Below are 23,702 nucleotides of genomic sequence, written 5' to 3' on the forward strand. Positions count from 1 at the left end.
ATAGGAACCAGGGTGACACTTTTTAGTGTTGAATCACTCCTAACATTTAAGTTCGTTTATCTATTTCCATATTCCTTCTTTGTTTATCCTATTATCTTAAAACCGAGCCACCCTCATATCTTCTAACTTTATTTCTATCTAGCCTAACCTACTATCTTATACCTAGCCCACTTTGAACCTATTTCATTAATATCCATCCTCTTAAGCTATTACAAATAATCTGATAATTTTGTGAATGACTCTTCTCAAAGACGATTGGGCAACTAACTTGAACCCGGCTCCATCACCCGAGCCGGATCACATCAACACATAGAGGTATTTTAGTCATTTTTCGCCCTTAGGGGCATTTCGATAATTTCTCTTTATTATGGGTTTATTACCTATCTCGGCCTGTTAACAAGTCCCCATTGGCTAAAGTGAACAGATACTATGCACCAGGTAGGATTCCAATAAAGAGGAGGTGAGTCATTAAGATCGCTTAAGTACCAAGCTCTCCCTAGATCCAATCCTAGACATACATATACCCATTGCCACACTTTAACCCTATGACTTGTCCACAGTCACCATTAATTAATTAATTAAGTTTTATGTCTGTTTCAGCAACTATCAGATATTAGGCCCAAAACCCCTTACAAAGCCCAAACAATCCACTAGGCCCAATCTCATTCATATGGCCCATTAGGCCCAAATCACATTCATATGGCCCATCTGGCCCGAACCAATTCCAAGCCATGTAACCAACATGACTAGTTCACCACTTTTTATCAAATCAACAAATTCGCTTATTTTGGGCCCACGACCCGTTGGGCCCATTTAGCCCATTCCGGCCCAGATGGCCTAAGTATGGCCCAGATCCATGAGATTGCTTATGGGGCCTTAGTCAATGTATCGATTTCCCGTTACAAGTGTTCACGCACTCGCAAGACTATCATAGCCAGACTTTCAACTTTTCGGCATTTCGACTTTTTGGCATTTTAAGATTTGCTGATCTAACGTGTGTGCAGTGTATGTACACACCTTCGGCTTTATATCAAGCTATAATAGGGTAGAAGTACACACCTTATCACCTAGAGTACTTAGTATTCATAATCGCCCAGACCTTGACTAGATTGATCGGCTGTGATCTGCCTATGTTGTGACAGCCCTAATGTGACCCTAGTCGGAAAGTGGTTTCGGGACCACAAAACCGAGTCATAAAAATAATTAACCGTCATATTTGATACTTATTATATGTGAATATGAATGTGTGGAAGTTTCATACTTTAATTTGGTCAGTATATGTGAAATTTATTAGTAGGGACTTATGTGAGACAATTTAGAAATGTGCTAGGCAAATGCTAAAGTGGCCTATTAATGTATGTGGAAAGTGCTTGTACTTGCATGTCAATTTAGCCAAACTATAGGTAGTGGTCGGCCATGCTACAAATTATATAATCAAATGTGAATTTTCTATTAACTTTAAATAGCTAGATGCCATATTAGTATGGAGGATGTAATAAAATAAAGAAATGATAATTAAAGGAAGAAAATGGGTGAAAGAAACAAAGTCTTCATCCATGTTTCTTCCTAGCCGATTCTAAAGAAAGAAAAGAACAAGAGCATTCGGTGATCTTGAACTCAAAATAAGGTGAGTAGTTCATGCTAATTCTTGAAATTTTAGTATATTTTGAGTTAGTTCTTAAGTTCTTTGCTTAACCCATGACCAAAATTTGAAATGGTGTGGTGTCTTGAGTATTCGGTTTTAGTTGTTATAGGATGAGATTGGGTTATAGTCTTTATGTTTTATGAAGAATTGTTGAAGAGAAAATGTTCAAGAAATGGTTGTTGTTCATGTTATTTGGATGAAAAGAAAATGGTAGTTAGGTGAAGTAGAGTCTAACAAAGGAGCACATATGTGCATTAGTTGCTAAATGGAGAAAAATCGGCTAACAAGTTGTGTATTAAGGCCGAATATGATTTTGGATATTATTGGGCAATGTATGTGTTTTGAATTGATGGAATGGAGAGGATGCTTTAATTGTGTTATGAACAATTATATGTTAAATTAAGGTTTGCTAAGCTAGCTATTGAGGTGAAATGCAAATGTTAGTATTTGATTTGGTAATAATCTGTTTGGGGACAGCAGCAGTAAGGTGATTTTGGAAAATCTCCATAATTTGTAGGAGTTGAGTTAGAAGCTGAATAAATTATGTCATTAAAGCTTGAAGAGTCTAGTTTCTTACAAAAGAAACTATAAAAACAAAAGAGTTACCGATCTTGAGATATTTGAAATATTGTGGGGCTGAGTCAAAATGACTACTAGATTCCCTGTTCTGTTTTTAGAAAATCAGTATAAATTGTACAAAAATTGCCCTAAGAAAAAAATTATATACCTAGACTCCTTAATGAGTCTACTTTCAAATGTAATAAACGAGAACATATTTTGAATTCTGTACAATGTGAAATTTGATTCGTAGTGAAGAGTAGTCAGTTTAGTCAAACAGTGAAACAAGGTGAACTTTAAGAAAAATCTGGTATTGTTGGGCTAAACTAAAAATTTTGAAAATTTTATGGATAATAGATAAATGAGTCTTCTGTCAAGAAAAGTTACGGCAATTGATTTGGAGTTTCGTAGCTCAGTTATAAAAACTTTAGTGACTGTTGCTCGGAAGTCAGCTTATAGGAAATTGTAATTATATTGTAAACATTAATGAAAATTTGCTAATGAATTATTTATTGATTTTATAAAGCTTACTATAATCTATATGTGTGAAAGTCGAATCTATATGTGTTATATTCTGAAAGTAATACTTGAATAGTCGATTAATGACTAGTTTAAAATTTGTTGAACTTAAGCTCAAGAGCAAAGGGGACTAAATCCGATAAAGGGAAGGAAAAGTAATTGAATAGTGTGTTGAAGTCGTTCGACAACATCCGAGGTAAGTCTTCGAGTAATGAAACTTAGTTTATGATTTGATTAAGTCATGACATACAAGCATAACAAATAAACGGAGATATAATGACTTTACTTGAATGATATATTGAGGTGATTAGTTTATACCTATGACGGGTAGCCGAATGTGTATAGAGATCATGTTATAAAGCCAATCAAAATCATTTTCCTTGTATGTGGCTATCGAGCCGAAATTGGTAAGGTTTGATAAGTGTCTTGTGTTTGAGCTTTAGTAATGAAAATGAACAATGGATGTGTCATGATTTATTGATATATGTGCATGATTATTCGGATGACATCCGAGCTAAGTCCCAAAGGCATTTGTGCTAGTGACTATATCCGGGCTAAGTCCCGAAGGCATTGTGCTAGTGACTATATCCGGGCTAAGTCCTGAAGGCATTTGTGCTATTAACTATATCCGGGCTAAGTCCCGAAGGCATTTGTGCGAGTTGCTATATCCGGCTAAATCCCGAAGGTACTTGGGTTTGGAAGTGAGCAATCTTGCTGTAATAATTTCAATTAATACGCTCATAAAATCCAAACGATAAGGTATATTTTGTATATGCATCGGAAAGGTTGATTCCTTTTAAATAGTATTCGCTCAATTGATTAACGAACTTCCGACCTCTAGTTAGGTTTGATTCCCTGTGTATGAATATAATGGTTGAAGCATGAAGTAAGTATGATTTGAGAACATGCATATATGCAATTATTCATGTAGTCATATGAACGTTATACCTTAGTCGTGAATAATTTCATTACTTGAACTTACTAAGCATTAAAATGCTTACTCATTACTTTGATTCTCTGTTTTATAGATTTTGTTCGTCACCATCGGACTCGGGAGTGTCAAAGTCAAGTCATCCACACTATCTAAGCCACTTTTGGTACTCTTTTAGTTCAATTTTGAAAATGGCATGTATAGGGCTGACCCTTGTTGTTAATTAAGTACCCTTGGTAATGTGTATTCGTATAGCCATGCGAAAATGGCTTGTATATTTCGAAGTATAACATTATGGACTCGGATATGGTTATTAAATGGTGTGGAAATGTTTGGTAATGACTAGCCATTGGTATGGCCAATCATGGTCCTATTGGTGCTACGTACGCCATGGCTAATCGGGATTACCCTTGATAAAAATGTATGTCAATTTGCTATTTGATTCATGGAAAATTATGAAATAGGTAAAAATGTACCTTAAAATGGATGCTGACAGCAGCAGTGATGTAAGTTGGAAAAATCACTAAAAATAGTAGGAGTGGAATTAAATAGTGAATAAATTATGTAATTGAATCTTGATGAGTCTATTTTCATATGAAAGAAACGAAATAACCACATGAGCCGTATTTTATGAGATGTTTAAGTTTTCGTGAAACAGGGCCAGAGCGTTTTCTGGATCCCCTGTTCTTAGTTTGAAAAATTACCATAAATTAACCAGAGACAATTAGAAGTAATGCTTTATATTTATAGATTCATTTTTGAGTCTAGTTTCGTTAGAAACAAACGACATAAGTATTGAAGCTCTGTACAGGAAGATATCTAAGTCGTAATGCATGAAGGTCAGAGTAGTCGAACCCTGAAACAGGAGAGACTTTAACTAATAAACTGTACTAATTGGCTCAACCAAAAATTCTAGAAAACAATTTTTATATGGACATATGAGTCTAGTTTCAGGAAAAATTTACGGAATTGGTTTTCGAGTTTTGGAACTCGAGATATGATTTTTAAAGCGACTGTGATGCAGTTGGCCAGCTTGTCTGGAAATTTTAAAATGAACTGTGTAAGCAAATGAATTAAGTCCGTTCACACCTCGTGTTCAACTCCGGCAACGGTCTCGGGTACGGGGTGTGACAGCCCTATAGTGACCCTAGTCAGAAAGCAGTTTCGGGACCGCTAAAACGAGTCACCAAATTATTTGAATGTGATATTTATGGTCTAAAATATGTGAATATGAATGTGCGAAAATTTTTAAGCTTCGATTTAGTTAATTACATGTGAATGTAGTACATAGGACTTGTGTGACACTTTTGAAATATGATAGGCTAATCTACAAGGATCAAATAGTGCATGTAATCAAAAGGAGGACTTGCATGTCAAATTTTCCCCTAATTACTAGTGGCGGCCATGACAAGGGTGATGGGCAAAACATGTCATAGACATGTTGTGTTGGTGCATCATGGGAGGAAACAATAAAATAAAGTTAGTAATAAAGAAATGGGAAGAAAAAAAAAAAGGGGTCTCATCCATGCCCCCCTATTGCCGTGAGTTGAAGGAAAGAAAACAAAAAAAAAAAGAGTGTTCATCCTTTGGTTCATCCTTGGCCGAATAGAGGAAAGAAAGGAAGGGGAGGAGCTTGAGAAAATCGGCTATGGTGATTTGCTAGACTAAGGTATGTTTGATGTTGTCCATGAGATGCATGCATGTTTTAGTTGTTAGCTTGAGTTCTACCTAGCCCATGGTCTAAATCTTGCTATGTGATGAAGATGATACTCGGCCATGGGTTTTGTTTTCTTGGTTGGTGTTTGATGTTATGATGGTTCACTAGATTAGGGGATGTGTTATGTTGCTTGAGGTGTTAGATAAATTTGAACTCATCACCTAGCTCTTTAAGCAACCCAAGTTAAAAGTTTTGATATTGAGGTATCTTGAGCATTTGGCCATGGTAGGAAATAGAAGAGAAATAAGGTTGTTGTTAGATGAAGTAGAGTCTAACAAATGAGCTCGTATGTGCATTAGTTGCTAGATGGAGAAGAATCGGCTAGCAAGTTGTGTGCTAAGGCGAATATAATTTTGTATATTATGGGTAATGCATGTGTTGAATTAATGGAAAGGAGAGGATGCTTTAATGGTGTATATATGTGTATTAGCCAAGTTTTGAACTTGAAACAAATGGTGTTTAGTCAATACAAGTGACCATACTTGTAGAATGTATTAAGTGTTGCAATCGGCCTTAGCATAGATGTGTATGTTCGCCACATGAATGAGTCCATGAGTTGATGTGCATGTTCGCCATAGGTAGCCTATTGATGGCTTTAGCTTGACTTAGAAAATTCGCTAAGGGAAATATTAGCTAGTATGTTGAATTCGATTCGTGATTTCGTACATATGTGACTCGAATGTCTAATGTATATATGGGCTAAGTACCTTGAGCTTCTCTTTTGATGTTGAATGAATTGTATTAAATTGCTTGATGTGATTAAAAATGCATTATGATCATTGTGTATTTGAGCTAAAAGGTGGCCATATGACCTATCAAACCCCTTGTCATATTCGGCCATAAGCTAGCAAATGAGACTTTAATAAGTTAAATTTGTTTGGATTAGCTCAAGAGCTTAGAGGACCACAGTTGGATAAGAGAAAGGAAAAAGTGATCGAATAGCCGTTGAAGCCGTTCGACAACATCCGAGGTAAGTTTTGAGTAATGGAACTTAGATTATGATTTGATTAGATCATGTTTTAAGCAAATCAAAATCATGCTCTTTGTGTGTGGCTATTGAGCGAAATTGCAAGTGTGAAAAGTGCCTTGTGTTTGAGTTTTGCTAATGAAAATGAAATACTGAATGTGTCGTGATTTATTGATAAATGTGCATGGTTATTGAATGATGTCCGGCTAAGTCCCAAGGCTTTGTGCTAAGTGACTATATCCGGACTAAGATCCAAGGCATTTGTGCGAGTTACTAAATCCGGGTTAAGTCCGAAGGCATTGGTGCGAGTTACTAAATCCGGGTTAAGTCCGAAGGCATTTGTGCGAGTTACTATAATCGGGCTATGTCCGAAGGCATTTGAACGAGTAGCTATATCCGGTTAAACTCAAGGTACGTGATTCGGGAATGAATGAACTTGCTGTAAAAATTTCAGTTAATACGCTTGTGAAATCCCAACAATGAGGTATGTTTCAGTATGTGCTTTGAATTAGTTGAGCCCTTACAAATAAGTATTCGCTCAGTTGATAAATGAGCTACCGCCTTTGGCTAAGTTGATCTTTGTGTATGAATATAAGGGTTGGTAATGCAAAGTAAGTATGATATTGAGAATTTGTGCATATGAAATTATCTGTTTAGCTACATAAATGCTATACTTTGGTTGTGTCTAAATTCATGACTCAAACTTACTAAGCATTAAATGCTTACTCCGTTTCTTTGATTCTCTGTTTTATAGATTTTGGTTCTTCAGCTATCGGACTCGGGATTTTGAAGTCAAGTCACCCACACTATCAAAGCTCCTTTTGGTATATTTTTGGTTGAACTTTGAAATGGCATGTATAGGACTACCCTTTTTGTTGTGGGTCATGGACCCTTTGGATTTGTATAATTTTGGATAGCCATGCGAAAATGGCTTATATATGTTTTGAGCATAATTTTATAATCATATGGTATGGAATGGTTAATCACTCTCATAAATTGTGCTATTTATGCTAAAAGGGCTAGATGAATCATGGAAACTATGAAGTAGGTAAAGTCTACCTTAAAAGGCGGTCTTTGTCGGCAAAGATGATGTAGATTTGAAAATTCACTAAAAATAGTAGGAATGGAATTAAATAGTGAATAAATTATGTAAACGAACTGTAACACCCCGAACCCGAGACCATCGCCGGTGTCGGACGCGAGGGGTTAACAAGCCAAGTTCACTTGTTTTGTCCACCAATTTGACATTTCCAGTCAGGCTGGAAAACTGCGTCACCGTCGCCTTAAAAATCATATCTCAAGTTTCAAAACTCGGAAACTGATTTCGTAAATTTTCCCTGAATTTAGACTCATGTATCCATCCATGGATTTATTTCTAGAATTTTTGGTGGGTCCAATTGGTACAGTTTATTAGTTAAAGTCACCCATGTTACAGGGATCGACTGCTCTGACCTTTGTGCGTTACAACTTAAATATCTCACTGTACAGAACTTTAATAATGGTACCGTTTGTTTCTAATGAAACTAGACTCAAAATGGAATCTGTACATATAAGGCATGACTCATAATTCTCTCTGGATAATTTATAGCAAATTTTTAAAGTTGCGACAGGGGACCCAGAAACCGTTCTGGCCCTGTCTCACAATAGCTTTAATATCTCTTAACATGTAACTCCTATGACCATTTCGTTTCTTCCATATGAAAATAGACTCATCAAGGTTCATTTACATAGCTTATTCACTATTTAATACCATTCCTACAAATTTTGGTGATTTTTCACATTCACGTCACTGCAGCTGGCAGCATCTGTTTTTAAGGTAGGTCTTACCTATTTGGTAGTCTCCATGAACCAACTAGTCTTGCCATACATAGGTTCATATATGATCATTTTAACCATACCAATGGCTGATCATGTGACCAACACTCCCATTTCCAATCCATAATCACATCATGACACCATATATATACATACAAACCACAAATAGTCTAAGTTCATGCTTCCTTTTACGAGCCATTTTCGCATGGCCGTACACAAATACATCACAACATATTTAACCAACAAGGGGTAGTCCTATACATGCCATTTCAAAGTTCAACCAAAAATTTATACCAAAATAGAGACGTTGATAGTGTGGATGACTTCGACTTTATTGATCCCGAATCCGATTGCTATCGAGCGAAATCTATAAAACAGAGAGCCAAAGCAACGGTAACATGTAACTCCTATGACCATTTCGTTTCTTCCATATGAAAATAGACTCATCAAGGTTCATTTAAATAGCTTATTCACTATTTAATACCATTCCTACAAATTTTGGTGATTTTTCACATTCACGTCACTGCAGCTGGCAGCATCTGTTTTTAAAGTAGGTCTTACCTATTTGGTAGTCTCCATGAACCAACTAGTCTTGCCATACATAGGTTCATATATGATCATTTTAACCATACCAATGGCTGATCATGTGACCAACACTCCCATTTCCAATCCATAATCACATCATGACACCATATATATACATACAAACCACAAATAGTCTAAGTTCATGCTTCCTTTTACGAGCCATTTTCGCATGGCCGTACACAAATACATCACAACATATTTAACCAACAAGGGTAGTCCTATACATGCCATTTCAAAGTTCAACCAAAATTTATACCAAAATAGAGACGTTGATAGTGTGGATGACTTGACTTTATTGATCCCGAATCCGATTGCTATCGAGCGAAATCTATAAAACAGAGAGCCAAAGCAACGGGTAAGCATTTTTATGCTTAGTAAGTCTCAAGGAATATAATCAACTCTAATTACAGCAATACATTCACATAGCCAAATGCATCATTTCATTAATACACATTCTTACTTCGCACTTCATCGTTATATACTTTCACAAAGTATCAATCAATTCAATAACTGAAATTCATTAGTCGATTGAGCGAATGTTGCTCAAACATGTCGACTTTCGAATGCACATACAAACGTACCTTATTCTTTGGGCTTCTCGAGTGTACTAATTGAATTTATTACAGCAACCAACACTCACCTCCAGCCCAAGATTCTTCGGAATATAACCGGATATAAGCATGTGCACAAATGCCTTGGTCTTAGCAGGATAGAATGTCTCGCACGAATGCCTTGGTCTTAGCCCGGATGTAGCCACTAGCACAATTGCCTTGGTCTTAACCCGGTATAATTTCCAGCATAATTGTCTTGGGGCTTAGCCCGGATATCATTCAACTTCTCATGCACACATACATCAATAATCATTGGACATACATATTTCATTTTCGTTACTAAGGCTCAAACACAATTATAATCATTAGCATAATCGCCTTGGGACTTAGCCGGGTAGAATTGAATACTCATACACACATAAATCAATAATCAATACATCCATATTTCATTCCACATAATTCAATTAAGGTCACTTCTTGAGGACTTACCTCGGATGTTGTCGAACGGCTTTTACGGCTATTTGATCACTTTTTCCTTCCCTTGTCCAATTGTGGCCCTCTTAGCTCTTGAGCTAATTCAAACAAATTCAATCTATTAAAACCTCATTGTGCTAGCTTATGGCGAATATGACAAGGAGTTTAAATGGTCATATGGCCACTCTTTAGCTTGAATACACAATGGTCATGCACATTTTATACTACATCAAGCAATTCAATACAATTTATTCGAGCATCAAGGAAAAGCTAAGGCCTTCAATAGGCTACCCAAGGCCGAATATTCATGTACATGTTGAGGCCAATTATGCACTTAATACCTCACAAAAACAGCATGCATTTTACTAGTTAATGCTTTGCATATTGTTGCTCAAAACTTATAATATAGCATCGAGCACTCATATATGTACTAGGCCGAATGTGCTTGCAATTTCACATTCATTCTTCAACATCTTCTTCTTTAAACAAACATATTCATCACTTAGTTCATAACCAAACATCATGTGCAAACATATATATACATATATGAGCATGGCGAATTTCAAGGTGTCCATAGCCATCCAAAACACAATTTTAACTAACATGCAAGAAGCATGAACCATGCTTATGAATGCATCATGGCGAATATGACAATCATGCTCCTTTTCAACTTCAATCATGATTTAACAAAAAGAAAACTCAAAATCTTACTCAAAAGTAGACAATCCATCATTGCATGCATCATCATCAAGCTTCACACTTAGCATGCAATGGCTTTATCACCATAACAACTTTGGCCAAATACCATTTCCATGGCATAACAAAGATTTGAGCCATGGCTAACATGCACATCAAGTTAGCAACCAAAACATGCATGAAACTCCTAACACAACCTCATACATACCTTAATCTTGATGCAAACTTAGCCAAATCTCCTTCTAGATCTCTTCCAAACCAAGCATGAAGCAAAAATCCTCCTTCTTCCTTAGTTTTGGCTCAAAGAAAGGATGAACAAAATTTTTTCTTTCTTTCTCTACAACTCACGGCAATGGGGGGGGAATACCACACTCACACACATTTTTTTTTCATTCTTTTCTTACCCATACACCTTTGTTTATTATTTCTCCCTAATGCACCAACAAAACATGTTTCATGACATGTTTTGCCCATCCTCTCTTGCCATGGCGGCCACTTCATGTTGGGGGGAAATTTGACATGCAAATCCTTATTTTTGCATGCATGAGCAACTAGTCATCACACATTTCCCCATCATACTTTCAAAGTTCACTACTAGGTCCTTTCTAGTGAAATTAGCATTTATAACACTAAATCGAAACATCAAAATGTCACACATAAATTAACACATATCATAGGCATCAAAATAAATTTTAAATTATTTTTATGCCTCGGTTTTGTGGTCCCGAAACCACATCCCGACTAGGGTCAATTTTGGGCTGTCACAACTCTCCCCACTTAAGAAATTTTCGCCCCGAAAATCTTACCGTAAATAGATTTGGATATCGCTCTTTCATAGAGTTCTTGGTCTCCCAAGTAGCTTCTTCTATCCGTGCTTGAGCCATAACACTTTTACCAGTGGAACCCGCTTGTTTCGCAACTCTTTCACTTCTCGTGATAGGATACGAATCGGTTCTTCCTCATAACTCATATTAGCTTGAATTTCAATTTCGATGGACTAATCACGTGCGATGGATCGGATCTATAGCGTCAAGCATCGAAACATGAAAGACATCGTGAACCTTTTTGAGTTCAGGGGGCAAAATCAAACGATATGCCACTGGACCGACTCGCTCGGATATCTCATATGGCCCAATGAACCTCGGGCTCAGCTTGCCCTTACGGCCGAATCTGAGTATCTTTTTCCAAGGCGATACCTTGAGAAACACTTTATCACCCACGATACTCGATATCCTTACGCTTCAGATCCGCGTGCACGACTTCGACGATCGGAGGCTATCTTCGACCTTCACGGATTACTTTCACTTTCATTCAGCATCCCTAATCAAATCCACCCCGAAAATCTTGCTTTCACCAAGCTCAGTCCAAAACAATGGTGTACGGCATTTACGACCGTACAAAGCCTCATAGGGTGCCATCTTAATACTTGATTGAAAGCTGTTGTTGTAAGCGAATTCAATCAACGGCAAATACCGTTCCCATGAACCACTAAACTCGAGGATGCAACATCTTAACATATCCTCAAGTATCCGAATTATCCGCTCGGATTGATCATCGGTTTGGGGTGAAAGGCGGTCTGAAATGCAACTTGGTACCCAAAGCTTCTTGCAACTTTTTCCAAAATCGTGAGGTAAATCTCGGATCTCTATCCGACACGATGGAAATAGGCACACCGTGTAATCTCACAATCTGAGAAACGTACAATTTGGCTAATTTTTCCATTGAAAAATCCGTGCGTCTGAGGGACAAAGTGGGCCGACTTAGTCAATCTATCTACCACGACCCAAACCGCATCCTTCTTACTTGTCGACAATGGCGGTCCGGATACAAAGTCCATTGTGACTCGATCCCATTTCCACTCGGGTATCGTGATTGGTCAAGTAATCTCAAGGCACCGATGTTCCGCTTTCACTTGTTGACATATTAAACATCTCAAACAAAGTCGGAGATGTCTCGCTTCATACCATGCCACCAAAACCGACGTTTCAAATCATTGTACATCTTCGTACTCCCGGGTGGATTGCCATTCGGCTACAATAGGCTTCATTCGAATTATCGAAATGAGTTCAATTCTTTGGAAAACACAGACGACTTTTGAACCTCAAACAATCGTCATCGTCGATTTGAAATTCGAGTCCTTGTTCGAACACACTCACTGCTTTTGCACCAACTCGTCGTCGACTTTTCGAGCTTCTCGAATTTGATGTATCAATATTGGTTTGGCTTTCAATTCAGCTACTAACACACTATCGGATCGAACAGACAAGTGCACGTTCATCACTCGTAAGCGAATAATGATTTACGACTCAAGGCATCCGCAACCACGTTCGCCTTTCCGGGTGATAGTCAATGACCAGCTCATAATCCTTTAACAGCTCGAGCCAACGCGTCTTTGTCGCAGATTTAAGTCTCTTTGGGTCATCAAATATTTGAGACTTTTGTGATCCGAGTACACATGGCACCTTTCACCAAATAAGTAATGTCGCCAAATCTTTAAGGCGAATACGATGGCGGCCAATTCAAGATCATGGGTCGGATAATTTTTCTCGTGTGGCTTTAATTGCCTTGACGACAGGCCACAACTCGACCTTCTTGCATCAATACACAACCTAATCCAAGTAGGGAGGCGTCGCTATAGATGACAAACTCTTTGCGGACTCGGGTTGCACTAGAATTGGGGCTTCATCAAATAAGTTTTCATTGATCGAAACTTTTTGGCATTTCTCCGTCCATTCGAACTTAACATCCTTTTGGAGTAAGCCGTCATCGGCGTGGCTATCGTTGAGAAGCCTTTTACAAATCGTCGGTAATAAAGCAAGCCCCAAAAAGCTCGAACCTCGTAATATTTCTGAGGCTTCCAATTAAGTATGGCTAAAATTTTATTCGGTCGACTCGAATACCGATCTGAGATACCACATGACCCAAGAAGCTAACCTCTCTTAACCGTAACTCACACTTGCTGAACTTAGCATATAATTGCTTATCCCGTAAGATTTGCAAAGACTAACCGCAGTGTTCAAGATGTTCGGTCTCATTTCTTGAATAGACCAAGATGTCATCAATGAACACGACTACGAATCGATCCAAATATGGTCTCAAGATCCAATTCATTAAATCCATAAATACCGTAGGGCATTAGTGAGCCCAAACGGCATCACTAGGAATTCATAGTGACCATATCTCGCTCAAGGCGGTCTTGGGTACGTCGAATCTCGGATTCGCAATTGATAATAGCCCGATCTCAAATCTATTTTGAGAACACCGAGGCTCCCTTCAGTTGATCGAACAAGTCATCAATACGTGGCAACGGATATTTGTTCTTTATCGCCGCTTTATTGTCGACGATAGTCGATGCACGTACCGCATGGTTCCATCCTTCTTTTCACAAACAACACCGGCGCACCCCAAGGCGAACAACTCAGGCGAGCAAAACCTCTATCCAGCAATTCTTGCAACCGAGCTTTCAACTCCTTTAATTCGTTGGTGCCATACGACACGGAGCTATCGGTTGAGTGGTACCGGTACCAATTCGATGCCAAATTCTATTTCCGAACAGTGGTAAACCCGCAATTCTTCAGGAAAACATCCGGTATTCACAAACCACTGACACAGATTCGGGTTTCTTTTCTGATCCTTGTCATCGAGCACGTATGCAAGGTACGCTTCGCACCCTTTTCTTACATATTTTTGGGCCAACATCGCTGATATTACAGTTGGCAACCCCTTTAAGTCCGTAGACTCAACTCGAATTATTTCATTATTCGCGCACCTCAAATCGATAGTCTTGCTCTTGCAATTTACAACCGCATCGTGCATGGTCAACCAATCCAAACCAAGAATAACGTCGAACTCATCGAACAGTAAAAGCATCAAGTCTGCCGGAAAACAAGAACCTCGGAACACTAGGGGACTTTTCTTGCACACTTTGTTGACAAGCACGTAATGACCCAAGGGGTTTGACACCCGAATTACAAACTCAGTAGACTCAATAGGCAAAGTCTTCTTTGGATGCTAAGGTTTCACATATATATGAATGAGTAGAACCGTGGTCAATCAAAGCAATCACATTTGTATTGAAAAGAGTGAAAGTACCGTAATGACATCCGGAGAGGCAGATCCTCACGTGCGGCGTATGGCATAAGTCCTTGCAGAGCACGAGCCTCGATCCGATGGTAGCATCTCTAGATCCTCTCGACCGCCAACGACATTGCCCATATTTCTAGGTGGCCTACCTCGGCGTTGGTAGCACCCGGGTTTCCACTCGACTTACATTCTGTTCATGCATCCTCGGGCAATCCTTCATAAAGTGGTCGGCCGACCCACACTTATAGCGAGGAGCGATCACGAAACCAACAGCTCCCGAATGCCATTTGCCACAATGTGGACACTCCGCCCTCTCGGTGATCATTTCCACCATCGGCGATCAAGTGACTCGTGTGGTCACAGGGGTCGATCGCGTCCTCGTCTAGAAAAGCCCGAACGCCTCTAGACCGGCTCGCATCATCTCGAAATCTCTTTGATGCTTGTTGAAGAGACTTTCCGAGGACCTCTTTCGAATTCTCCAGTTCCCACATCAGCTTTTTGTTTCTCCTTTCTAAGCTCTTGACTTTACAAGCTCCCTCAACAAGTACTACGAACACTCGTATCTCGAGAATGCCAACGAACATCCTTATATCATCATTCAGCCCATCCTCAAGCGTTTACACATAATGGCTTGGACGAAATGCATTCTCATGCGTCTGGCTAAGCCTCACAAATTTTCGTTCGTAGTCAGAATCGACATAGAACCTTGCTTAAGGTCAAGGAATTCCTTCGCTTTTGGTCGATGAATCTCTCGATCGATATACTTTTTTGAACTCGGTTTGAAAGAATTCCCAAGTCACTTGCTCTCTAGGTACCACGTAAGTCGAGTACTCCACCAATAGTAGGCGGACTCACATAGCAAGGAGATGGTACACTTTAAGCACTCATCGGTGTACAGGATAGCTCATCGAGCACCCGGATAGTGTTATCCAACCAAAATTCAGCTCGCTTCGGCATCATCATCATCCGTAGCCTTAAATTCAGTGGCCCCATGTTTTTGAATCCTATCGATCGGGGCTTACTTGACCTTATTTGGTCATCACCGGAGGTATTGTAGGTGCGGGGTTGCATTTGTCGGGAATGGAGGTTGTGGAACAGCCGTGTTAGTTCGAATGTATTGATTAAACCATTCGTTCATCACACTATAAAAGGCTTGCCTAGCCTCGTCATTCGGATTGCTGGCCATAGGTTGAGAGTCCGCCGGCGCTGTCCCTTGCACGGGAGCAGGCGGTACACCCTCCACATCATCAGCTATCGCTCGGTTGGGATCGGGATCCATTGCTATAAACAAACACAAAGTCAAATTGTCAGAAATCACCACACTATCGATTCATCATTTAATGGCATGTATAGCTAGACCCCAAACACATCACGGTAGTCCTAGAATCGACTAAACCGAGGCTTTGATACCAATAAAATTGTAACACCCCGAACCCGAGACCATCGCCGGTGTCGGACGCGAGGGGTTAACAAGCCAAGTTCACTTGTTTTGTCCACCAATTTGACATTTCCAGTCAGGCTGGAAAACTGCGTCACCGTCGCCTTAAAAATCATATCTCGAGTTTCAAAACTCGGAAACTGGTTTCGTAAATTTTCCCTGAATTTAGACTCATGTATCCATCCATGGATTTATTTCTAGAATTTTTGGTAGGGCCAATTGGTACAGTTTATTAGTTAAAGTCACCCATGTTACAGGGATCGACTGCTCTGACCTTCGTGCGTTACAACTTAAATATCTCACTGTACAGAACTTTAATAATGGTACCGTTTGTTTCTAATGAAACTAGACTCAAAATGGAATCTGTACATATAAATCATGACTCATAATTCTCTCTGGATAATTTATACCAAATTTTTAAAGTTGCGACAGGGGACCCAGAAACCGTTCTGGCCCTGTCTCACAATAGCTTTAATATCTCTTAACATGTAACTCCTATGACCATTTCGTTTCTTCCATATGAAAATAGACTCATCAAGGTTCATTTACATAGCTTATTCACTATTTAATACCATTCCTACAAATTTTTGTGATTTTTCACATTCACGTCACTGCAGCTGGCAGCATCTGTTTTTAAGGTAGGTCTTACCTATTTGGTAGTCTCCATGAACCAACTAGTCTTGCCATACATAGGTTCATATATGATCATTTTAACCATACCAATGGCTGATCATGTGACCAACACTCCCATTTCCAATCCATAATCACATCATGACACCATATATATACATACAAACCACAAATAGTCTAAGTTCATGCTTCCTTTTACGAGCCATTTTCGCATGGCCGTACACAAATACATCACAACATATTTAACCAACAAGGGGTAGTCCTATACATGCCATTTCAAAGTTCAACCAAAAATTTATACCAAAATAGAGACGTTGATAGTGTGGATGACTTCGACTTTATTGATCCCGAATCCGATTGCTATCGAGCGAAATCTATAAAACAGAGAGCCAAAGCAACGGGTAAGCATTTTTATGCTTAGTAAGTCTCAAGGAATATAATCAACTCTAATTATAGCAATACATTCACATAGCCAAATGCATCATTTCATTAATACACATTCTTACTTCGCACTTCATCGTTATATACTTTCACAAAGTATCAATCAATTCAATAACTGAAATTCATTAGTCGATTGAGCGAATGTTGCTCAAACATGTCGACTTTCCAATGCACATACAAACGTACCTTATTCTTTGGGCTTCTCGAGTGTACTAATTGAATTTATTACAGCAACCAACACTCACCTCCAGCCCAAGATTCTTCGGAATATAACCGGATATAAGCATGTGCACAAATGCCTCGGGTCTTAGCCTGGATAGAATGTCTCGCACGAATGCCTTCGGGTCTTAGCCCGGATGTAGCCACTAGCACAATTGCCTTCGGGTCTTAACCCGGGTATAATTTCCAGCATAATTGTCTTGAGGCTTAGCCGGATATCATTCAACTTCTCATGCACACATACATCAATAATCATTGGACATACATATTTCATTTTCGTTACTAAGGCTCAAACACAATTATAATCATTAGCATAATCGCCTTGGGACTTAGCCCGGGTAGAATTCGAATACTCATACACATAAATCAATAATCAATACATCCATATTTCATTCCACATAATTCAATTAAGGTCACTTCTTGAGGACTTACCTCGGATGTTGTCGAACGGCTTTTACGGCTATTCGATCACTTTTTCCTTCCCTTGTCCAATTGTGGCCCTCTTAGCTCTTGAGCTAATTCAAACAAATTCAATCTATTAAAACCTCAATGTGCTAGCTTATGGCGAATATGACAAGGAGTTTAAATGGTCATATGGCCACTCTTTAGCTTGAATACACAATGGTCATGCACATTTTATACTACATCAAGCAATTCAATACAATTTATTCGAGCATCAAGGAAAAGCTAAGGCCTTCAATAGGCTACCCAAGGCCGAATATTCATGTACATGTTGAGGCCAATTATGCACTTAATACCTCACAAAACAGCATGCATTTTACTAGTTAATGCTTTGCATATTGTTGCTCAAAACTTATAATATAGCATCGAGCACTCATATATGTGCTAGGCAGAATGTGCTTGCAATTTCACATTCATTCTTCAACATCTTCTTCTTTAAACAAACATATTCATCACTTAGTTCATAACCAAACATCATGTGCAAACATATATATACATATATGAGCATGGCGAATTTCAAGGTGTCCATAGCCATCCAAAACACAATTTTAACTAACATGCCGAAGCATGAACCATGCTTATGAATGCATCATGGCCGAATATGACAATCATGCTCCTTTTCGACTTCAATCATGATTTAACAAAAAGAAAACTCAAAATCTTACTCAAAAGTAGACAATCCATCATTGCATGCATCATCATCAAGCTTCACACTTAGCATGCAATGGCTTTATCACCATAACAACTTTGGCCAAATACCATTTCCATGGCATAACAAAGATTTGAGCCATGGCTAACATGTACATCAAGTTAGCAACCAAAACATGCATGAAACTCCTAACACAACCTCATACATACCTTAATCTTGATGCAAACTTAGCCAAATCTCCTTCTAGATCTCTTCCAAACCAAGCATGAAGCAAAAATCCTCCTTCTTCCTTAGTTTTGGTTCAAAGAAAGGATGAACAAAATTTTTTCTTTCTTTCTCTACAACTCACGGCAATGGGGGGAATACCACACTCACACACATTTTTTTCATTCTTTTCTTACCCATACACCTTTGTTTATTATTTCTTCCTAATGCACCAACAAAACATGTTTCATGACATGTTTTGCCCATCCTCTCTTGCCATGGCCGGCCACTTCATGTTGGGGGAAATTTGACATGCAAATACCTTATTTTTGCATGCATGAGCAACTAGTCATCACACATTTCCCCATCATACTTTCAAAGTTCACTACTAGGTCCTTTCTAGTGAAATTCGCATTTATAACACTAAATCGAAACATCAAAAATGTCACACACAAATTAACACATATCATAGGCATCAAAATAAATTTTAAATTATTTTTATGCCTCGGTTTTGTGGTCCCGAAACCACATCCCGACTAGGGTCAATTTTGGGCTGTCACACAAAATATGTTCTCATTTATTACATTTGAAACTAGACTCATTAAGGAGTCTAAGCATATAAATTTTATCTTAGGGCCATTTTTGTACAATTTATACTGATTTTATAAAAACAGAACAGGGAATCTAGTAGTCATTTTGACTCAGCCCCACAATATTTCAAATATCTCAAGATCAGTAACTCTTTTGTTTTTATAGTTTCGATTGTAAGAAACTAGACTCTTCAAGCTTTAATGACATAATTTATTCAGCTTCTAACTCAACTCCTACAAATTATGGCGATTTTCCAAAATCACCTTACTGCTGCTGTCCCCAAACAGATTATTACCAAATCAAATACTAACATTTGCATTTCACCTCAATAGCTAGCTTAGCAAACCTTAATTTAACATATAATTGTTCATAACACAATTAAAGCATCCTCTCCATTCCATCAATTCAAAACACATACATTGCCCAATAATATCCAAAATCATATTCGCCTTAATACACAACTTGTTAGCCGATTTTTCTCCATTTAGCAACTAATGCACATATGTGCTCCTTTGTTAGACTCTGCTTCACCTAACTACCATTTTCTTTTTCATCCAAATAACATGAACAACAACCATTTCTTGAACATTTCTCTTCAACAATTCTTCATAAAACATAAAGACTATAACCCAATCTCATCCTATAATAACTAAAACCGAATACTCAAGACACCACACCATTTCAAATTTTGGTCATGGGTTAAGCAAAGAACTTAAGAACTAACTCAAAATATACTAAAATTTCAAGAATTAGCATGAACTACTCACCTTATTTTGAGTTCAAGATCACCGAATGCTCTTGTTCTTTTCTTTCTTTAGAATCGGCTAGGAAGAAACATGGATGAAGACTTTGTTTCTTTCACCCATTTTCTTCCTTTAATTATCATTTCTTTATTTTATTACATCCTCCATACTAATATGGCATCTAGCTATTTAAAGTTAATAGAAAATTCACATTTGATTATATAATTTGTAGCATGGCCGGCCACTACCTATAGGTTGTCTAAATTGACATGCAAGTACAAGCACTTTCCCACATACATTAATAGGCCACTTTAGCATTTGCCTAGCACATTTCTAAATTGTCTCACATAAGTCCCTACTAATAAATTTCACATATACTGACCAAATTAAAGTATGAAACTTCCACACATTCATATTCACATATAATAAGCATCAAATATGACGGTTAATTATTTTTATGACTCGGTTTTGTGGTCCCGAAACCACTTTCCGACTAGGGTCACATTAGGGCTGTCACAACTCTCCCCCACTTAAGAAATTTTTGTCCCCGAAAATCTTACCGGCAAATAGGTTTGGGTATCGTTCTTTCATAGAGTTCTCGGTTTCCCAAGTAGCTTCTTCGATCCCATGTTTGAGCCACAACACCTTTACTAACGGAACCCTTTTGTTTCGCAACTCTTTCACCTCACGAGCGAGGATACGAATTGATTCTTCTTCATAACTCAAGTCCGATTGAATTTCAACCTTTGATGGACTAATTATGTGCGAAGGATCAGATCTGTAATGTCGAAGCATCGAAACATGAAAAACGTTGTGAATCCTTTCAAGTTCAGGGGGTAAAAGCAACCTATATGCAACTGGACCAACTCGTTCGGATATTCCATACGGCCCTATGATCCTCGGACTCAGTTTGCCCTTACGGCCAAATCTGAGTATTTTTTTCCAAGGTGAAACTTTAAGAAACACTTTGTCTCCCACCTGATACTCAATATCTCTTCGTTTTAAATCCGCGTACGACTTTTGACGATCTGATGCTGCCTTCAGACTTTCACGAATTATCTTTACTTTCCGCTCAGCATCTTTAATCAAATCAACTCTGAAAATTTTACTTTCACCGAGCTCGGTCCAAAACAATAGTGTACGGCATTTACGACCGTACAAAGCCTCGTAAGGTGCCATATTAATGCTTGATTGAAAACTATTATTGTAAGCGAATTCAATCAAAGGTAAATACCGCTCCCATGAACCACTAAACTCAAGGATGCAACATCTCAACATATCCTCGAGTATCCGAATTATCCGTTCGGATTGACCATCATCCAGGATGAAAAGCGGTGCTAAAATGCAACTTGGTACCCAAAGCTTCTTGCAATTTCTTCCAAAATCGCGAGGTGAATCTCGGATCTCTATCCGACACAATAGAAATAGGTACCCGTGTAATCTTACAATCGAGAAACATACAATTCAGCTAGTTTATCCAAATTGAATAATCATGCATGCGACGGAATAAAATGAGTGACTTTGTCATCTATCAACAATAACCCAAATCGCATCTTTCTTACTTGCCGACGGTGGCAACCCGGATACAAAATCCATCGTGACTCGATCCCATTTCCATTCGTGTATCATGATCGGTCAAGTAAACTCAGAGATACTTGATGTTCCGCTTTCACTTGTTGACATATTAAACACCTCGAAACAAAATCGGAAATGTCTCGTTTCATACCATGCCACCAAAACTGACATCTTAGATCGTTGTACATTTTCATACTCCCCGGGTGAATTGACATTCGGCTACAATGAGCTTCGTTCAGAATCATCGAAATAAGTTCTGAATTTCTTGGAACACACAAACGACTTCTGAACCTCAAACAATCGTCATCATCAATTTGGAACTCTGATTCCATATTCGAAATGCATTCAGCCCGTTTTGCAACCAATTCATCATCGACTTTTTGAGCTTCACGAATTTGGTGAATCAACAATGGTTTGGCCTTTAATTCTGCTACTAACACATTGTCGGATAGAATGACGGTGTACATTCATCGTCAGTAAAGCAAGCGGTGATTTACGACTTAAAGCATCCGCAACCACATTAGCCTTTCCCCGGTGATAGTCAATGACAAGCTCATAATCTTTTAACAACTCGAGCCAATGTCTTTGTCACAGATTCAAGTCTCTTTGAGTCATCAAATATTTGAGACTTTTGTGATCCGAATATACATGACACTTCTCACCAAATAAGTAATGTCGCCATATTTTCAAAGCGAATACGATGGCAGCTAGTTCGAGATCATAGGTTGGGTAATTTTTCTCATGTGGCTTCAATTGCCTCGACGCATAAGCTACAACTTGACCTTATTGCATCAATACACAACCCAACCCAAGTAAGGATGCATCACTGTAAATGACAAACTCTTTGCCTGATTCGGGCTGCACTAGTATTGGAGCTTCAGTCAAATAAGTCTTTAGTTGATCAAAACTTTTCTGACATTTTTCTGTCCATTCAAACTTAACATCTTTCTGAAGTAGTTTCGTCATTGGTGTGGCTATCATCGAAAAACCCTTTACAAACCGTCTGTAGTAACGGGCAAGTCCCAAAAAGCTCCGAACCTCGGTAATATCTCTCGGAGGCTTCCAGTTAAGTATGGCTGAAATTTTGCTCAGATCAACTCAAATACCCGATGCAGATACCACATGACCCAAGAAGCTAACCTCTCTTAACCAGAACTCACACTTACTGAACTTAGCATATAACTACTTATCCCATAAAATCTGCAACACTAATCCCAGGTGTTCAGCATGATCGGTTTCATTTCTCGAATAGACCAAAATAGCATCGATAAACACAACTACAAACCGATCCAAAAACAGTCTGAAGATCCGATTCATTAGATCCATAAATACCGCAGGGGCATTAGTGAGCCCAAACGGCATCACTAAGAACTCGTAGTGACCGTATCTCGTTCTGAAAGCAGTTTTGGGTATATCCGAATCTCGAATTCGCAACTGATAATAGCCCGATCTCAAATCTATCTTTGAAAACACTGAAGCTCCCTTTAGTTGATTAAACAAATCATCAATACGCGGTAACGGATATTTATTCTTTATTGTCACTTTATTCAGCTAACGATAGTCGATGCACAATCTCATGGTTCCGTCCTTCTTTTTCACAAACAATACTGGTGCACCCCAAGGTGAGAAACTTGGTCGAGCGAAACCTCTATCCGTCAACTCTTGCAACTGAGCTTTCAATTCCTTTAATTCCGTTGGTGCCATACGATACGGAGCTATCGAAATCGGTGTAGTCCTAGGTACAAGTTCGATGCCAAACTCTACCTCCCGAACAGGTGGTAACCTTGGTAATTCTTCGGGAAAAACATCCGGCTATTCACAAACCACTGGCACGGACTCAAGTTTCTTTCCTGATTCTTCATTATCAAGTACGTATGCAAGATACGCTTCACACCCCTTTCTCACATATTTTTGAGCTAACATCGAAGATATTATTGTTGGCAATCCATTCAAGACAGTAGATTCAACTCGAATTATCTCATTATTTGCACACTTCAAATCAATAGTCTTACTTTTGCAATTCACAACCGCATCATGCACGGTCAACCAATCCAAACCGAGAATAACATCAAATTCATCAAACGGTAAAAGCATCAAGTCCTCCGAAAAATAGGAACCTCGAATTACTAGGGGACATTTCTTACACACCTTATCAACAAGCACATAATGACCTAAGGGATTCGACACTCTAATAACGAACTCAGTAGAC

Source organism: Gossypium arboreum, chromosome 7 (assembly GCF_025698485.1).
Source record: "Gossypium arboreum isolate Shixiya-1 chromosome 7, ASM2569848v2, whole genome shotgun sequence".
Classification (NCBI taxonomy): domain Eukaryota; kingdom Viridiplantae; phylum Streptophyta; class Magnoliopsida; order Malvales; family Malvaceae; genus Gossypium; species Gossypium arboreum.